General features: G+C 40.3%; 1 protein-coding gene across 4 annotated transcripts in view; it reads right to left on the bottom strand.

The window, feature by feature from the left end:
• The window catches only part of TRMT2B (tRNA methyltransferase 2 homolog B), a 48,002-nt gene extending 47,703 nt beyond the window's left edge, over window positions 1-299 (bottom strand). For all 4 annotated transcript variants that reach the window (XR_014020139.1, XR_014020140.1, XR_014020141.1 and 1 more), the window contains exon 1: window positions 44-299. The gene's annotated coding sequence lies outside the window, so the exon portion shown is untranslated. The remainder of the gene's footprint in view (window positions 1-43) is intronic.
• Window positions 300-15,658: the final 15,359 nt, after the last annotated feature.

Below are 15,658 nucleotides of genomic sequence, written 5' to 3'. Positions count from 1 at the left end.
GGTTTTCCGGGCTACTTATCCTTCCCCGGCTTCCCCGCCTTACCTTCCCTTCGTGACTAATAAATTCTCTTAGTTATCTGAGGCGGCAAACGAAAAGATCAGCGGACGGCCTGGCTTGCTGCCTCATAGGAAGAGTTACTTCCTGGTAAGCTAGGCGCCTCTGTCCCTGCGGTCTGCACAGCCTGCTCGGTGCAGCAGCCACCGGGGCTCCTCCCCACGTGGGCGGAGCCGCCGTCCCAAACCGCTGGACTTGGAAAGAACACTACACTTCTTTGCAGGGACTGCTCCAGGGACCTGCTTCAAAAGTATTTATATCCTTGCAATTTGAAGGGAGACACTCATTGCTAAACAAAATTACATATAAGAGGTTGTGAGGGGAATGGGAAAATAAACAAAGAGAGAAATGAATTACAGTAGATGGGGTAGAGAGGGAAGATGGGAGGGGAGGGGAGGGGGGATAGTAGGGGATAGGAAAGGTAGCAGAATACAACAGTCACTAATATGGCATTATGTAAAATTGTGGATGTGTAACTGACGTGATTCTGCAATCTGCATTTGGGGTAAAATTGGGAGTTCATAACCCACTTCAATCTAATGTATGAAATATAATATGTCAAGAGCTTTGTAATGTTGTGAACAACCAATAAAAAAAATGTAAAAAAAAAAAAAAAAAGTATTTATATCCTAAAGGCCCGCCGACTTCTCTCTACAAGTTCCCGCTCCCCTCCTCTCCTCTCCCCTCCCCTCCCTGTGACCCCGCCCACCGCCTGCTTCTTTTGCCCAGTCCCATTTGGTGAGTCCTCTAAACCTAGAAAAGTGATTTTAAAAATTCGCGCTAGTGTTAACAGCGTTTCCCATCACAGGAATGGTTCATTTTAACTCTTTCAACCCAAAGAATGTTTTGTTTGTTTTTACCAAGAATTGAACCGAGGAGCTCTTAACTACTGAGCTACATCTCCAACCCGTTGTATTTTTTTTTTTTTTGGGGGGGGGGCAGCGTCTTGAAACAACTTGCTAAGTTGTTTAGGGCCTCTAAATTGCAGAAGCTGGCTTTGAACTTGCATCCTCCTACCTCACTCTGCAAGCCGCTGGGATTATAGGCATATGCCACCGCGTCTGGCCAAAGAATGATTTTCTAATGGTAGAATTGCAGGCGTCCTATATGCGAGGGGCAAGATGGTTTTCAAAAAACCCAACCATTAGTAAAACTCCCATTCTGGGCTGTAGAATTTTCCAGGCATTCATTCTCCTTTATTTTTTATTTTGGGCACCCAGAGTTGAACCCGGGGAGCTTTACCACTGAGCCACATCCCCAGTCCTTTTTCTATCTTATTTTGAAAGAAGGTGTCTCTAAAATTGCTCAGGCTAGCCTTGAACTTTTGGTCCTCCTGCCTCAAGCTTCCAAGATACTGAGATTACAGAAGTACGCCACCGTGCCTGGCATCTCTATTTTATGTTGCTTCAGAACTTTCTTTTTAAAACTTTTGACAAGGTAAACCAGGTTTCTTAAGTGGATCCCACTCAAGGCTATTAAATCATAAACCCTCAGGGAACGGTTTTTTTCCCCTACAACTACAAAATTCAGAAGGTTCTTTCACCAGCACCTGGACCACACCCACTGATTCTTCTATCCCCCTAAGTTTAAAGGGTTCAGAAGACCAGCCGAATGAGTAAAAGAAAATTGAAGTAGGCACACGTGTATGCTGTAAAGAAATATTGCTTTACAGTCATCAGCTTAGCGAGACACTAAGCAACTAAGTGAGACCCTGTCTCTATAAATAAAATAAAAAAAGAGGGCTGGGGATGTGGCTTAGAGGTCAAGTGCCCCTGAGTTCAATCCCCAGTACCACTACACACACGCACACACACACACACACACACACACATATATATATATATATATATATGGCGCATATTACTTTAATACAAAATTTATAGCAAAGTGAACCTACATTTAATGACATTTGATGTTTATGCTTAAAAGTAATTGGGTTAAGTGGGAAGTACTTTACTATCAACATTTCACTTTATTTACTCAAAGTATACCATGAGTATTATGTGCAAAGCAGTGCATTAGCTCTAGTGACTACAGTAGTAAGTTAAACAGAGCCCAGTAACTTCAAATAATAGCAAACATTGAGTTAATGGGGCTAAGGTTCAAAGGTCACACCTGCCACTTATTAGTTGTGTGCACTTGAGCTCCATGCCTGTTTCCTCATCTGAAAAAAAATTCCATAATAATTATACCTACTTCATAGGGTTATGATGAAAATTAAATGAGTTGATACCTACAAAGTGCTTAGAACAGAGTAAGCACACAATAAATCCTAGCTATTATTCCAAAATAATTTTAGAGGCTGGGGATGTACCTCAGTGGTAGAACTCATGTCTAGCATACACAAGGCCCTGGGTTTGAACACCAGTGCCTCAAAAATAATAATTTTATATACTGTGTGTGCATACACTCACCCACATATATAGATCTTTAAAAGGGTGGGGGAGGTCATTTACATTTTTTTATAGTTGGGGATAAACACAATACCTTTATTTTATTTATTTATTTTTATGTGGTTTTTCAAGTTTTTAGATCCTCCTTATGGTGCTATCAGGTGAGATTAGAGAATGCAAGTTTGGCTCTTTTATCCCTCCTCCAGTTCCCTTTTATGTGGATTGTCAACTCTACTCCTTGCTCCTCTTTCCCTTTTTTCTCCTTCCCATGCCCTTGTACCCCTTTATAATTTCTCATCTGGACATTCTCTCTGATGCCCAGCACAAAGCTAGGTGTCCAATAGGAGCTGGATAATTACCTGATGAACTAAATTCCACCTTGTCTACTGAAAGGGAATGGATATTTCCTCCTTCATCCCCACCCATTCCCAGCATCCAAGCAAACTCATTTAAAGTAGATCAGTCACTCAAGAAGGCAGAGCCCTGAGGGGTAAAGAGAAAAGAGATTAAGGAAGCCATAATGTAATTATTTAGCCATTAACCCATTTAGATTTATTTAATCTGATAAAACATGTTCTTCAAGAAAGGAGAAATCATTACATTTGCAACAGGGGAAAGAAATAGCCCATACTATAGGGAAGGTTAGACTCTTCAACTGGAAAGTCAATAAATAGACATGTCATAGGTGATAAGCAATATTGTTGAATTAAATAAGACCTGGAACCAAGATAATCTTTTCCTTAAGTTTCTGGAGATTTCACTTTGTTGTGATATAGTTTGCTGGTAATAAAGTTATTTCTAACATGTATTAAAATTATTTGGCAGTTAGAGCTAGTTTGTTCTATTAAACAGGTCCTTCCATACACTTTCCTCACACCTAGGACTGGGCTAGAGGATATGAGGCATAGATAGACAGACCAAATCCTGGAGGATAGTGTGACTTACTGGCAAGACAAAACTCACAGGAGGAGAATACACAACAACTGGAGCATCGGCAATTCTAGGAAAGCAGCCAATATCTTGGTAGCCAGGGAAGGGATAGAATCTGAGACTTGAATTAGAATGTGAGAATTGAGTTGAATGCATAAGATATGAATAATCTTGGAGAAGGTAAGGGCTGCAGCATGAAAGCAGGAATGAGCAATATGTGTACAAGGCTATGAAGAGGCAGGCATAGCTAGATGGTGGATTGTTAACAAAGTCATTGCCATCTGGCTGATACAGGACTGATGATAGTGGAGGGCCTGGAGTGCTAGGATGAGGAGGAGTTAGAACTAGTTCTTATAACAATAGGAAGCTACCAAAGAGGATTCTTGTGAAATGTTTCTGTAGGGGAACTCTAGTATATGTGTATAGGATGGATTTTAGAGTATGGGGACCTGGAAGTGAGGAAGGCTGCTGCAGTCATTCAGATGGGAGGTGACAGGCCTCTGTACTAAGGCATGCTATACCACATATTGCACACGTTACTTAAAATATGTTCAGGGGCCCATCTGCAACATAATCAACTGGGGTGAGTGGAACAAATGTGGATTCCTAACTCCCAGCCCCACACCTACTGAATCAAAATCTCAGGGGAAGTCATATCAGGAGTTGTAATTTTCTCTGTAATGTCAGAATTTGTAACAAGCGTCCCATATTATGCCTATATTAAAATTTGAGCCCCATTACCACACACCAACTGAAATTCCAGTTGAATTAGTGAAACCGGTCTTGAAAATCAGGATCAGGTACTCGTTTCCATTCACCCCCTCTGCCCCTGTGTTGAACATTAAGCACCCAAGAAATACCAAGGCAAGAGCAAAAAGTAAATTTTACTTACGAAACAGAAGGGGGGGGGCATGAATGAGAGAGAGACTGATACTCCTCCAGAGAAGAGGAAGCCCAGAGCTGGGGGTGTTCAGCACCTTTACAGATTTCAGTTTTCCTTTCTTCTCAAGCCTACTTTACAAAAACCACAGGAAAAGAGCCACAGGGTGTGATTGCTTGTGTTGGAAAGTGTGACCCTTCCCCCACCCCAGGCCGTTAGCAACCAGGTGACAGGGAGTGCTATCTACCCATTTCCTTTTCTTTGATAATCAGCTACCTGGTCTTTGCCCTGGTATCATTAGTTGAAGCTAAATAAATATGTGAGAATATATCTCAAACCATAGCCAGACATGGTGGTGCATACCTGTAATCCCAGCAATTTATGAGGTTGAGGCAGGAGTACCACAAATTTGAGGACAGCCTCAACAATGTAGCAAGATCCTGTCTCAAAAATAAAAATGAAGAAGGGGTGTAGCTCAGTGGTAGAATGACCCTTGGTTCAATCCCCAGTACAGGGGGCAAAATATCTAACAATGCAGGGCCCAGTGGTGCACACCTTAATCCCAGCAGCTCCAGAGGCTGAAGTAGGATGATTACTAGTTCAAAGCCAGCCTCAGCAAAAAAGCAAGTGAGACCCTCTCTCTAAATAATTAAATACAAAATAGTGTTGGGGATGTGGCTTCAGTGGTCGAGTGCCCCTGAGTTCAATCCCTAGTACCAAAAAAATAAATAAATAAATAAAAGTTTTAGAATAAAATATAGATGATTATACATCTAAAATTTTGATAAGAACATCATAATATTTAAAAAAGTAGGAAAAAAAGCAAGTAGGTAAATTTTACTACATCAACCAAGAACATCTATATGATAAAAATACAAATAATAACATTAAATAATATCAGTAAATATAAAGTATAAAAAGGGTCATTTTTTGTATAAATAGTTTATATAAACCAAGAGCAGAGACACACACCTGTAATCCCAGTGGCTTGGGAGGATAAGGCAGGAGGATCGTAAATTCAAAGCCAGCCTCAGCAACTTAGCCAGGTCTTAAGCAATTCAGCTGTCTCTAAACAAAATATTTTAAAAAGGCTGGGGATGTGACTCAGTGGTTAAGCACCCCTGGATTCAAACCCTGCTATCAAAAAATAAAAATAAATATATAAAAGGGGCTGATAGGGCTGGTGCTGTGGCTCAGCCATAGAGCACTCACCTGGCACATGCAAGGCACTGGGCTCAATCCTCAGCACCACATAAAAATAAGTAAATTAAATAAAGGTATTGTATCCAACTACAACTAAAAATATTTTAAAAAATAAAAGGGGCTGATAGTGTAACTCAGGGTAGAGCACTTGCCTAGCATGTGCAAAGTTCTGGGTTCAATCTTCAGCATTGAAAAAAAAAAAAATGGAGGAGGGAGAAAGCATGATTACCCCAGTAGAGTTTTTTTGGTTTTTTGTTTGTTTGTTTGTTTGTTGATGGTACTGGGGATTGAATCCAGGACCTCATGCATTGCTAGGTAAGCACTCTACCACAGAACAACATCCCCAGCCCCAGGAGAGATTTTTTTTTTAAAGAGAGAGTGAGAGAGGAGAGAGAGAGAGAATTTTTAATATTTATTTTTTAGTTCTCGGCGGACACAACATCTTTTTTGGTATGTGGTGCTGAGGATCGAACCCGGGCTGCACGCATGCCAGGCAAGCGCGCTTCCACTTGAGCCACATCCCAGCCCCCCAGGAGAGATCTTAACAAAGGCATGGAGAAATAATTCACAGGAAAAAAAATGTTTTTTTTTCCAATTTATTATTTCTTTTTTGTGATAATAGGTATTGAACCCAAGGGCACTCTGCCACTGAGCAACATCCCCAGCCCCCTTTTTAAAATTTTATTTTGAGTCAGGGTATTACTAAATTGCCAAAACTGACTGCAAACTTGTGATCCTACTGCTTCAGACTCCCAAGTAACTGGGATTATAGGCCAGCACTATCATACCTGGGCAGAAATTAATATATAAATGCTCAATAAAGTCATTTGTTGCATCTTACTAGTAACAACAGAACATGAACAGTGTATCAATTAGGTAATATTATTTCATCAAATTGGTGAAGCTTTAATAAGAACTGATATTCCCAAAAGTAGACCACAGGCAGTAAGGCAGAAACTCTTATACACTGCCAGTATTGATACAACTTTCATGGAAAGCAATTACAATTAAAAAGCCTTTAAAATTTTCATAGTAAGCTGGGTGCACTGGCACATGCCTATTATTCCAGCAGTTTGGGAGGCTGAGGCAGTTTGAAGCCAACCTCAGCAATTTAGTGAGACTGTAAACAACCTAGTGAGACCCTGTCTCAAAATAAAAAATAAAAATAAAATAGGGGAATGAAAGGAAGGGAGGGGGGATAGGAATAGGAAAGACAGTAGAATGAATCGGAAATAACTTTCCTATGTTCATATATGAATAATGACCAGTGTAACTCTACATCATGTACAACCACTCCATGCGTATATGTCAAAATACACTCCACTGTCATACATATCTAAAAAGAATAAAGAAAAAAAATTTTACTCTAATTTTGTATAAATGACAACAGAGAGCTGGGGATATAGCTCAGTTGGTACAGTGCTTGCCTCAAATACAGAAGGCCCTGGGGTCAATCGCCAGCACTACAAAAATAAATAAATAAATAACTGACAACAGAATGCATTTCAATTCATATTACAAAACAATTGTACATTCAGTATGTTTTTTTTTTTTTTTTAAAGAGACAGGGTTCACTGAGTTGCTGAGTGCCTCACCATTGCTGAGGCTGGCTTTGAACTTGCAATCCTCCTGCCTGAGCTTATGGAGATGCTGTAGTACAGATGTGTGCCACTGCACCCATTCAGTATGATCTTAAATTTGTAAAAAAAAAATGCACTGAAATAAAAACTAGAAGGAAATATGCAAATACTTATAGTGGTTGCTTCTGGATAGTGGACTAGGGGATGATTCATTTATCAGTTTCTTTTCCATTTCTGTACTTCCCAATTTTTCTACAGTGGACATGGATTATACTGACAATAAGAAAAAAAAAGTGAATTGCTGAATCTTGGAGAAGCCCCATAGTGTGGACTCTGAGAACTAGATTTTATCAATTCATGTGGGAATGATTAGATTCTGAGGAACTAACTTGCACTAAGCAGATTTACAGGAGACTTGTTTACAAACCAAGTACCAGTGAGAAATATCACTTCCAGTGATAGAAATATTCTTATCTACTATCTAGAATCATCCCTACTAGCTATTAACATACCTGAGAAACCAAACTAGTAATCAGAACATTCATCATTTGAACAAATGGAACTGTATGTTTTTGTTTTTTTGTACCAGGGATTGAATCCAAGGACACTTAACCACTGAACCAAATCCTGACCCTTTTTATTTTTTATTTTGAGACAGGGTATCACTAAGTTGCTTAGGGCCTTGCCAAGTTGTTAAGGCTAGCTTTGAATTTTTTATGTGTTTTTTTTAGTTATAGATGGACAGAATGCCTTTATTTTATTTGTTCATTTATATATGGTACTAAGGATCCAACCCAGTGCCTCAACACATGCTAAGCATGCACTCTGCCACTGAGCTACAGCCCCAGCCCCTAGCTTTGAATTTGTGATCCTCCTGCCTCAGCCTCCCAAGACACTGGGATTACAGGTGTGTGTCACAGTGCCTTGCTTGAACTGTATGCTTTTGAGGGAATTCTTTGACCGAGTTATTTATAACATGTCTACCAGACTAGTGTTCCTGTTACTTGAAAAGTATGGCATAAACACTGACTCTCCAATGTTCTTTTTTCCACCATCTCTAACTAGTTACTAAAATATTCTGTCATTACAATATTACCTACCTCCTATCCTCATTACATGTCACAGTTGCCAAGGTAACAGCTCATCTTACATGAATTACATTCTAGGTTGGTAGCTCCCAGGTGAGATATTGGGAAGCATCTTAATCTCATCTGCAGTATATCTACAAATTGTATTTACCAGAAGTTGCTTCTGGGAAGAGTCACAGATGGCTAGTTTCATCTACTCTTCTTTTTTTAATTTTTCAATTGAGGAGTCTATCATTCCTGATTTATGTGTCAATTTTTTTTCTAAACTCTATTTCTTAGGTTTGAAGATACACATTACTTTTGGGGCCCTTCAGTTTGCTGTTAAACAGTGAGGGTTTTGATGATTGTACTTAAGAGAATGATACTGCCAGTAACAAAAATAAGGAAGTCAGAGAGGGAGTCTTTAGGGATGAGAGAGGTATTAGTGGAACACTAAGTAGAAGTCCAGTGGACTTGTAGAGAAAGAGTTAACATAATAGCAAAGCTCTTATGTTGTATGTGGGAGGAATTACCCTGGAAACTGTCTCCAAAGTACCTCGCTACCTTTATACTTCTGGTTTCTAGGATAACAGATATTTACTACCATACATTTACATGGCTGGTGCTGATGTTCATTTTCTCACTTAATAAGGTCTCAACCCTTTGCTTTTTTAAATAGTTTTGAAATTTGTAATTCAATGTTATTAGCATTCTAGCACTAAGGATTCATTACCCACAGCTAAACGTAGAGAAATAACATAGGGATCACTATTCCATATCCTGCACCACATTGGAACACTCTCAGTACTTGAACCTCAACTTCATGCCTGAGACTCTGCACCAAGAGCACAAATTCTACAACCACCTATAGGCTATAATTTTCATCCTCTCCAAATCACTGTCTTCAGGAAACCCTTAATAAAGATACTAGTTTCTACTTTCTTTCCTGATGCTATGCTCCATTGTGATGTTGAATGGGACAGTAGGACTAGATTGCTTTTCAGGTTCCTTCCCACTTTTATGTTCCATGATTCTGTGAAGAAACTGGTAGATGAAAAACTTTTTATCCCATCCCATGGAGTTGTTAAGATGTGCTATTTGGCTGGGCACAGTGGTGTACCCATGTAATCCCAGTGGCTCAGGAGGCTGAGACAGGAGGATAGAGTTCAAAGCCAGCTTCAGCAAAAGCAAGGCACTAAGCAACTCAGTGAGATCCTCTCTCTAAATAAAATACAAACTAGGACTGGGGATGTGGCTCAGTGGTCAACTGCCCCTGAGTTCAATCCCCAGTACCCTCCCCCCGCAAAAAAAGATGTGCTATTTGGTTCTTAAACTTATAATAAGGGCTTTTTCTGAAGGAACCCAATCCTGTTGGAAATGAACAGTCCCTATTTATAATAATGTGTATCCAACATTTATTGAATCCTTATTTTGCTTTACTTTATGCCACATGTTGTGTTAAGTGTTCTATACACAGCATCCCATGAGAGTAGCTATTTTACAGATGAGAACATGAGTAGCTACACTTTACAGATGAGGTAACTGACTTAGAAAGGGATTAAAAATATAACTTGTCCAAGGTCACATAGTAAGTGATGGAACTGGAACTTAAATCTCCCTGTCTGATGTCTCTATTTCTTTTTTTTTTTATAGGGCTGAAGATTCAACCCAGGGCTTTGCATATGCTAGCCAAGCACTCTACTACTGAACTACACCCCTAGTCCATTCACTTTTTTTTTTGGTACCGAGATTAAACCCAGGGGCACTTAACCACTGAGCCACATTCCCAGCCCTTTTTTTATATTTTATTTAGAGATGGGATCTCACTGGGTTGCTTAGGGACTCACTAAGTTGCTGAGGCTGGCTTTGAACTTGAGATCCTCTTGCCTCAGGCTTCTGAGACCCTGAGTTTACAGACGTGCGCCACCACGCCCAGCATCCCCAGCCCTTTTTATTTTATTATTACTTTTTAAATTTTGGAGCGGGTACTGGGGATTGAACTCTGGCACTCAACCACTGAGCCACAACCTAGACCTTTTTTGTATTTTATTTGGAGATAAGGTCTCACTGAGTTGCTTAGCGCCTCACTTTCACTGAGATTGCCTTTGAACTCGCAATCCTCCTGCCTCATCCTCCCAAGTCGCTGGGATTACAGGCCTGCGCCACTGCTCCCAGCTTCCATTCACTTTTAATATTTCAATTTTAACCAGTGATCCTCAAGTGTTAGTGTGCATCAGCATTTTCTGGAGGGCTTGTTAAAACACAGTTTACTGGGTCCTATTCCAGGAGTTTCTAATTCAGATATCTTTTTTTTTTTTTTAGTTGTCAATGGACCTTTATTTTATTTTCTCTACCACTGAGCCACAAGCCCAGCCACTCAGATATCTTGTGAATTTGCATTCCTAACAAATTTGCAGGTGATGCTGATGTTGCAGGACCAGAGACCACATTTGGAGGACTTCTATTTTGTACCACTGCTTCCCATGGAAGAATAATGAAACTAAGAAGAAACTTGTACACAGTAGAGGTTTTGCACTCTCCTCAGGGCTTAGTGCTTAGGAATTCTGTGGCATCCTGGGGAAAACTCTGACCAGTCTTTGTCTCTCCAGAAAAACCAGATGGTTGGCTAGAGATTCTACTTTGGGAGAGAACACAAAGCATGGGCTGTTGATTTCACAGGGCACCGTATTTCTTTTTTTCTTTAAAATTTTTTGTTTATCTTTTTATTTATATTATTAAATTTTTTTAAAGATAGAGTGAGAGAGGAGAGAGAGAGATAATTTTTTTTTAATATTTATTTTTTAGTTATCAGCGGACACAACATCCTTGTTTGTATGTGGTGCTGAGGATCGAACCCGGGCCGCACGCATGCCAGGCAAGCGCGCTACCGCTTGAGCCACATCCCCAGCCCCTATATTATTAAATTTTTAAGGACAATATTTCTATAAAGACCTGGACATATGCTAGGTTAGGCTCTAAGTCCTTAATGCTATGAAAAGCTGATACATATACAATGTTATTTTAATTCTCTTTTGGAAGTAATTCAAAGAGTTAAAATAAAAAAGCAGTATTTTCCAAGTACAGATACCTGTCAGTTGGGGTTTTGATATAATTGACACATTCAGCCTGATCCTGTGGAGGGTCTCCATTAGCACTACCTTGTGAAGCTGAGGAAAGAGCCATTACTGTGCAAGCTCTCCTCAGAGCTGTTGTTCACACCTACCTTATAAAGAATATACATTGCCTACAGTAGACAGACAGAGACACAAGTTGAACATAACACTCACCCTACCAAACCTGGTCTTTTCACTTCAATTTTCTCACCTTGTCCCTTATAGTTCCCTGAGATACAGCTGAGGTCACTAAGCTTTTAGGCAATGAAGCATAGTGCAGTGTTGTTCATCAGTGTGACTACACACACTTGGGAAGCTCTTTAAAAATACCAATGCTTGCTAGGCATGATGGAGCATGCCTGTAATCTCAGTGACTTGGGAGGCTAAGGCAAGAGGATCACCAGTTTGAAGCTAGCCTCAGCAATTTAGCAAGGCCCTAAGCAATTTAGTAAGACCCTGTCTCAAACTAAAAAGAGCTGAGGGTGTAGCTCAATAGTAACGTATCTTTGGGTTCAATTCCCAGTACCAAAACAAACAAACAAAAAGAACAAAAATGCTGAGGACCTCACCCCAGAACTTTAAGTCAGAATTCATGTGGATGGCCCCGATGTGGCATTAAAAACAAATTTCTGGGTGATACTAATGCAACTAAGATACGAACCAATAGTGGTCAAGAAAAAAAGACTCCACTCCTGTGTAGGCTCCATTTTGAGCTCTGCTGCTAATGAGAAGATGATCATGAACAAATGGCTTAACCTCTCTGATCCTCAATTCCCCCTTTTGTAAAAATTGGCATAATAATAGAATCCAATGGTGCATACCTGTAATCCCAGTGGCTCAGGAGGGAGGCTGAGGCAGGAGGATGTGAGTTCAAAGCCAGCTTCAGCTATTTAGTGAGGTCCTAAGCAATTCAATGAGAACCTATCTCTAAATAAAATATAAAAAAAGGACTGGGGATGTGGCTCAGTGGTTGAATGCCCCTGAGTTCAATCTCTGGTACAAAAAAAAAAAAATCCAATGAAGTTGTTTCAAAGGCTGTTAGGAGGATTGAAAAGAATATATTTCAATGTTTCATTGCTGTTGTTTATAATATCGAGTATTGAACAGAGGGCCTTGAGCATGCTAAGCAAATAAATGGTCTACCAATGAGCTACAAACCCAGTCCTGTGCTACAGCATGGAATGAGCCATAGTTGCACAATACCTAGCACAGAGTGGTTGTTCCCAAGATGATAGTTAGTGACAAAATTAATTCATGCCCCTTCAGCCTGCAGAGCAAGTTATGAGGCAGTTGCCCTCTGTGAGATGTGGGTACTTGTACCCACTCTGCTATGGTCATGGTCTTTCAATCAGGGCCATCATGATAGCAAAGACTCTAAAGATCTACCTGATACATGTCACAACAAACCTCTCTCATAAGAAGTTTGAGGAAATGATGTGGTGTATTTTTGTTTTTGTTTTGTTTTTTTGGTACTTGGGATTGAATCCAGGATCCAGGGATTCTATTAATGATCTTATGTTATTTTGAAACAGGGTCTCACTGATTTGCTGAGGCTGGCTCAAACCTGCTGCTGGGGCATGGTGGCACATGCCTATAATTCCAGCTGCTCAGGAGGTGAGGCAGGAGGATTTTAAAGTAAAAGCCAGCCTCGGCAATTTAGCTAGGCCCTAAGTGACTTAATGAGGTGCTAAGCAACTCAGTGAGACCCTGTCTCCAAATAAAATACAAAAAGTAAGGCTGGGGATGTGTCTCAATGGTCAAGTCCCCCTGAGTTCATTCCCCAATAACAATAACAACAAACAACAACAACAAAAGAAACTTGTGATCCTTCTACCTCAGCCTCCAGAGTCACTGGGATTACAGGCATACATCACCTCACTTAGTGGAAATGATGCTTCTTTGGGTAAGATGCCAAGTAAAAGCAAACCAGAAACAAAGTAATAGCAATATCCTAAGAGTCCAACTCCTGAAGAACCTTGAGAAAATACTAGACCAGTTGGGGTTCTCTGAGAACCACTGAAAGAGTACATAATGGTTTGCACTTATTGGTGGCTTCATTAGCAGTCATCCCAGAATTTCCAGAGTATTCAGGGGTCACAATACAAAACAGGTTACTATCTATTGCCAGTGTACTAAACCTACAAAAACCCAAGCATCAGGATATAGAGAATGAGATGGAACAGGGCAGTATTTCTCAGGTCCTAAGAGACAACAAAGGGGGCCACCACTTTGAGGAAACTAGGTGTTGGATATTGCCTCAGTTTCAAGTTAAAATTTTAAAAAATTCAGGGGCTGGTGTTGTAGCTCAATGGAAGAGAGCTTGCCTAGTGTATGAGGCACTGGGTTTTATTAAATATTTTTAAAAATTCAGTATCCTGGGGCTGGGGCTGTAGCTCAGTGACAGAGTGCTTACCTTGCACATGTTGAGGCACTGGGTTCGATCCTCAGCACCACATAAAAATAAACAAAGACATGCTGTGCATCTACAACTACAAAAAAAATTTTTTTTTAATTCAGTATCCTACTTTGCCTCCATAGCCCTATAAAAATAAAGGACATCTATCTCAAACCAATAGCCAACATTATGATAAATGATAACACAGAAGTTAGTAAAATATAGTAGTTAATAAAATGGGCTTTTTTTTATGGGGCTGGGGATGTGGCTCCAGCAGTAGCGCGCTCGTCTGGCATGCGTGCGGCCCGGGTTTGATCCTCAGCACCACATACAAACAACGATGTTGTGTCCGCCGAAAAATTAAAAAATAAATATTAAAAAATTCTCTCTCTCTCTCTAAAATAAATAAATAAATAAATAAATGGGCTTTTTGCTTTAGAGCAATCTGTGTTTCAAATCCAAGCCCAGGAACATAACAGGCATGTGACTTTGAGCACGTTGCTTAATCAAAGCCTAATAACAGTAGTTCCTACTTGGGAGGGTTACTATAAGGAATGAATGAAATTATGTATGTAAAACACTTAGAATGGCACTTGATACCTGGTAACCCCCCCCACACACACCTTTTCATGGTACCAGGGATTGAACTCGGGGACACTTAACCACTGAGCCACATCCCCATCCCTTTTTGTTTGTTTGTTTTAATATTTTTTAGTTGCAGGTGGACACAATACCTTTATTTTATTTATGTGGTGCTGAGGATCAAACTCAGGGCCTCACATACGCTAGGCAAGCACTCTACTGATGTAGCTACAACCCTAGCACCACCATCCCCAGCCCTTTTTAATGTTTTATTTAGAGACAGGTCTCACTGAGTTGCTTAGGACCTTGCTAAGCTCCTGAGGCTGGCTTTGAACTCAAGATCCTTCTGCCTTAGCCTCCCAAGATGCTGGGATTACAGTGTGCACCACCACACCCAGCCAAGCCCTCGATTTTTTTTTGGGGGGGGGTACTGGGAATTGAACTCAGGGCCACTCAACCACTGAGCCACATCCCCAGCCCTATGTTTTATTTTATTTAGAGACAAGGTCTCATTGAGTTGCTTAGTGCCTCACTTTTGCTGAGGCTGGCTTTGAACTCCTGATCCTCCTGCCTCAGTCCCCCAGCCGCTGGGATTACAGGCATGTGCCACCATGCCTGGCTAACCAAACCCTCAATATATAACTGTATTAATTGAGTGTCAAAGACAAAGCTCAGCTGATGCCATTTACAAATACTTAATAGTGTTCTGAGTAATCAGTACCATCCTTAGACCCTAGCAAGAGTGGCTTCTCCCTGTGTTTCATGCTTTAGATACTATTACCAATACTCAAAAACAAACCTATTTTGTGGTTCTGGGGAGTGAATTTAAGGCCTTGCACATACTAGAAAAATGCGCCACCACTGTTATATCCCCAGTCCTTTTTATTTATTTATTTTGAGGCAAGGCTGCCCTTGGACTTGTGATTCTCTTGCCTCAGCCTTCCAAGTATCTGGGATTAAAGGCATGTCCACTCTGCCCAATAAAAACAAATTTATTAAGGAAGGGAGGCATAGGAACTTGTGTCACTTAGAATCCAGTGCCCAGTATTGCCACAGCATAAGAAATAACCTTAAGCATCTACTCTCTAATTAACATTAATCACACTAAGGAGAATTCTCCCTATCTCTTGTTCCACGTACTTGAAACAAAAGGTAAATGCATCCAATGTCATGAAGGTTTGTGAGTTATGTTGCTAATGAAACCAAACACTACTGGGGAGTACAGGGAGAATTTGAGCAGCAGAAGTGCTTAGTAATAGAAAAGACAAATGAACTTGTCAAAGCCTTCCTCTCTCAATAGCAATAGTTTCTTTCATAACCATTAGTAAACAGCATGGACTTTCTTGCTTCTCTTTATGCTCCAATTCATGGTTCCTTGATATGTGATATGTGGGCCTCCATTTGTGCTCTTGCCCTAGGCCAGGCAAATATTAAAAGCTGGTTTGTAACAAGACATGGTG

The sequence above is a fragment of the Spermophilus citellus genome (assembly GCF_964194105.1).
Source record: "Spermophilus citellus genome assembly, chromosome: X".
NCBI classification, from domain to species: Eukaryota; Metazoa; Chordata; class Mammalia; order Rodentia; family Sciuridae; genus Spermophilus; species Spermophilus citellus.
This window is presented reverse-complemented; position numbering and strand designations above follow the sequence as displayed.